Below are 5,054 nucleotides of genomic sequence, written 5' to 3'. Positions count from 1 at the left end.
ATATATATATATATATATATATATATATATATATATATTTTCCAGGATTTTTTCAAAGAGTGGTGGAATATCATAAAATGTTGCCCACAAAATTTAAAGGGTGGATACATTTAGTATTACTTAAGGTATCGGACACGACTCAGCGTGACCCGTGTCAAACAATTTAAATTTCATTTATTCGATACCTTTAATTTAATTTATTAATACAAATAATATGTGTACACTTACGATGTAACAATATGAAATATCTGCATATAGGCCTAGTCATGAGAAAAGACAATCAACTCACTGTACTTCTTTCAATATTGATCGATTCAGACGGAAGCAACATGCTCATTGAATTTTAAATATTGAGAACCTTCCAATTATCGTAGGATTATGCTTATTAAAAAGCACTATAAAAAACATGTTCATCGTCATATGGGCCTATATACTAAGAAACAAACAGCTGCACGTTGCAGGTTTTAAATGAACGCAATCAACTTCTTTTAATATTGATCGATTCAGACGGAAGCAACATGCTCATTGTATTTTAAATATTGGGAACCTTCCAATAGGATTATGCTTATTAAAAAGCAATTTAAAAAAAACATTTTCATCGTCATATGGGCCTATTGCAATACACTGAGAAACAAACAGCTGCACGTTGCACGTTCAGTATGGTAATTATTCAGACTCCGTCGTCAAAAAGCACAATTCTAACAATATTTTCATTTTACTAAAATTATTGGCCTAATTAAAGTGTTTTTGCAAATTTCCTTACAATTTTTACAGGTTAATGTTTCATTTCTTACCTTACCTTAACTAACTTATTCGCGTCACGTGTCGCATAGGCCTCAACAGAATGCCTCCATCTATCCCTGTTGGCGGCTGCAACTCTAGATGGTCCCCCCACCCCACCATGATGTCTATCGTCATTTATATTTCGTTCTTTTTCCACCATTCGTCTCCATGTTGTTATTGGTCTTCCTCGTCTTTGCTTTCCTTCCGGTCCATGTCAATGCAGTGTTGCAGTCATTCCCTTGGTCTCTTGTTTGTTTAATGTTTCATTTTTAGGTAAATGTAATTGTTTATACCTACAAGATTGGGTCTACACACTTAAATGTCAAATGAACTCATCAAAATATTTAAGCCCACTACTTCTCGAAAATAGAAGTAAACACCAACACATTCATCTGTTGTGAGTTTTTATTTTACATTTCTGTGCTAAAAATTATAAATAAACGGAACATGTGAATATATACAAGCCTTCATAATACAGGCGCGGATCCAGACCTTCGCCCAGTTCGCCCAGGCGAAGGTCAGGGTGAGAAATAAAAATACAATGTTGATCATTTTTCCAACAATCATATTTAATTTCCTTGACACATATATTGAACATTACCATTAGGACATTGTTTAAAGCCACACTAGCCTATATCTTACACTTTTACACTGATTGTACTGTAAACCCTACCAGGTACATTCCCATTATGGTCTTCTATATCTATAACGCATGATACAGTGCATGACAAACGTTACATAACCACCCACTACTAATTCAGAGTCGCTTAGCTCAGTCGTACATGTGTCTATGTTGGCACTGATGTTGTGTGTTTTAACATTGTTTTAAAGTAATAACCTTTCAGACATTTCACATGAACAACAAAACGAATGAAAAAATATTTGGCTTAGCTGTTGTTTTCAGCAACAGTGACGTATGCGGGAATTAAGAAAGGAGGGTACTGATAAAATGAGAGTTCACACTACGTCAGCGCCACCATGGTTGGCGGTGATAGGAAAATTTCAGTATTTTATACCTCTGAATGCCCGGAAATGGAACTTAAATTTACCTTTTAATTCTTTTTATTCTTGACGAATTGACTAAATAAAACCGTACCCGAAATTGGTATACTTAAATACTTACAATTATAAAAACTACTATATCCAACTGAGCCCCAACATGGTTGGGGCTCAGGTGAGAAATGTTTGAGAATTTGAGACTCGTATGGATGCTTAAAAATAGCACTTGAATAGTACAAAATTTACGATACCTACATGAGCCCAACCATGGTTTAGGGAGGCAGATGAGTAGATTTTAAGAATTTGAGACTTTAGATGCCCGAAAACGGCACCTAAATACTTAAAATTTATGAAAACTACCAATCCATCCACCTCAGCCCATCATGGTTGAGGCTGAGGTAAGACAATTGTAAGAATTTGAGACTTTTAGATGCCGGAAAATGGCACTTTAATATATAAAATCTACGAAAATTACTATATCCACCTGAGTCTTATCCATCATGGATGAGGCTGAGGTGAGAACATTTTAAGAATTATATTCTCAAAATCTGAAAATGTAAAGCAAAATAAAACACAACAAGTAGTAAAAAATTGCTGCAATATGAGCAGTAAACAAATATATAATTGTTTTTTATCAAAAAAATGTTTAAAACCTACAAATTCTCAATCAAAGTGGCATAAATTTTTTAATACAGAATTTGACTGGGAACTTACCTGGTCATGGAAAGTGAAATCTATCAAAGAAAACAAGCTCAAACAGATAAACTATAAAATATTGCACTGTACTAGGTTCCTACTAGGAAAAGGTTACATACATGGAAAATTATCAAAAATAATACATGTCCAAAGTGCAATGTTGTTGAAGATGACGCACATTTTTTTTATTATTGTACAGAATCACATGAACTGTGGAATTTTATTAATCATTTTAGCATTATTAATTATGGTATTGAAGCAAATTTTAAAAATATTGTGCTTGGTACAGGAAACGTTTATATAGACCATCTGTTTTCATTAGGAACGTTTTGCATTTACAAAGCAAACGTCCTAAAACATCTGAACAAATGGTGTTACACCTCAGTTTTCCAACTTTTTATGATAGGAAAACATATCCGCAAATATTTTGAATACCTTTTAACTAAACAACTCATTTTAAAAACGCATGCCAAACATTTCTCCAGTATTTTTACATTGCCATATTGCATTATAGATGATTGTGTAACCACAATGTTGCTTATAAAAAAATGTTTTTTCTTTGTGATGAATAAAGGTGGGATGATCCCACAAAAGATTTAAAAAAAAAAACATTTTAAGAATTGGGGACTTTTAGATCATTCCTGATGATGAAATAATTAATGTCGAAATATTGAATCCCGCCACGATCGCGTGCATTTTGATGTATACTATCTTATCTGAGATTAATCAGTGGACCTTTCGGTTTTTTGGGACTTTTAGATGACAGAAAATGGCACTTTAATACATACAAACTAGGAAAATTACTATATCCAGGCACCCTGAGCACCCCCACCCCGCATACGCCACTGCAGCAATATTAATACTTGTCTCTCTCCCTCCCCCTCTCTCTCTATCCCTCCCCATCGGGCACACCCGGTTAATTATGAGCAAAGTTATAACTTTTCTTTATGACTGTTCTCCACAAATCTCTGTTTTCCATAAGTTGTAGAATGTACTGCCGCTGTGTGTTTAGATCCTTTTCTAATTGCTTGATGTATATAGCCGGGGCCGTCCTTGCCTCCTTTTCCCATGGGTTGGTTTCCAAAAGAGAACCCTTGAAATAACTTCATTTTTACTTCTGTAGCCATGTCCAGCAAAATGCTAACCTTCGTGCCTCATAAGTTCTTGATGCAGGGGGAATGTCTCCATACAGGTCTTTATTTGTAACAGGCCTATGTTGTTTATAGTTGATATTCAAGGCGTGTCTGAGTAATCTATCTTGTATAACAACCATCAAGTCCTCTCTCTCTGTTCGTTTCTTTTTATAGAAATTCCTAATTAGAAATATTTGTTTTAAAACCTTAGGTCACCTAAGCGTTAGAGGATTTCCACATGCAGTGCGGATTCAAGGGGAGCAGTCGGCCCGGGCCCCCGTAAATAGGCCTATTTAAAAATATTTTTAAAGAATGCCAAAAAACTGAAAATTCAAATCCTGAGAGTAATTTTCCGGCCATCTAGAGGCGACATTATTTAAAATTTTCTTAACTCAGCCCCAAACATGGTGTGGCTGAGGTGTCTGTCAGTAAAGGGACCTCTAGGGGCACCCTTTATTTTGAATTTCTGGACTCAACGCTGCAAAGACCACCCATGTGTTCGAAGGTCAGGGTAAATCCTGGATCCGCGCCTGTGGACGCACTGCCGTTTAAGGAGAAATCCATACGCGAGATATGCGTAGTGCGTGGGGAATAATACATTTGCCGGTTTGTAGTAAACAAACCGATTGATATAGCGACATTCGTCAGTTTGCTAATTAATATTCTTCCTTAATTACTTATCTAATTGACTCAATTTTTTTCAGATTCTACACAGTAAGACAACTTAAATTCACAAATTTTAAAAAATCGCCCTAGGCTTACTGGTATTATGGTATTGAGCATAATAATGAGCTTTAATTAACGATGCGAAGTCCCCTTGATGGATAACACGACAATATCCTGAGAAAAACCTCATAAAATACATTGAAATACACATAAAAAAATAACAAAGGCACAGCTAATACAATAAGTAGGTTCGTGAATTAAATTTTTTGGCAATGAATTTTTTTGATGATAATGTGCAAGTTTTATATAATGTAGTTGCTTTTTATTAGTGGCTTTCTGTAAATATTGTATTAATTCAGCTTTTGCTGTGACCGCAATATGTTTTGAATAAACCTTGAATGAAAAATGCATGTTAATCAGTCTGAAAAGATATTCAAAGATAGTAGGCCCATTATAAAGCCAACTGATAATGTTTGTTTTCCATGGCTATTACTTACTCAGACATTCATACATCGATTTTGTTTTTGTTGTTTATGTTTTCAATATTCATAGCTGTTTCATACAATGGAAATACTTTTTAAATATTACAATCTAAAGCGCCTATTTTGACTATTTGACCAAACTGCATGTTAATATCAGTCTGAAATAATCTCATGCAAAGAGAGAGAGAGAGGGGGGAGAGGGGGAGAAAGGGAGGGAGGGAGAGAGAGAGAGAGCAGTAGCTACTGATAATTTTATTTCTACAGCATATTTAGATGTGACAAACCGCTCCCAGAT

General features: G+C 35.0%; 1 protein-coding gene across 1 annotated transcript in view; it reads left to right on the top strand.

The window, feature by feature from the left end:
• LOC117104576 overlaps window positions 1–5,054 on the top strand; it is an 11,037-nt gene that overhangs the window by 3,882 nt on the left and 2,101 nt on the right. The gene's annotated exons all lie outside the window — the stretch shown is intronic.

This window comes from Anneissia japonica, unplaced genomic scaffold, assembly GCF_011630105.1.
Source record: "Anneissia japonica isolate Jap-2015-1 unplaced genomic scaffold, ASM1163010v1 scaffold287755_len519135_cov135, whole genome shotgun sequence".
Classification (NCBI taxonomy): domain Eukaryota; kingdom Metazoa; phylum Echinodermata; class Crinoidea; order Comatulida; family Comatulidae; genus Anneissia; species Anneissia japonica.
The sequence above is the reverse complement of the archived record's forward strand: the minus strand, read 5'-3'. Positions and strand labels throughout refer to the sequence as shown.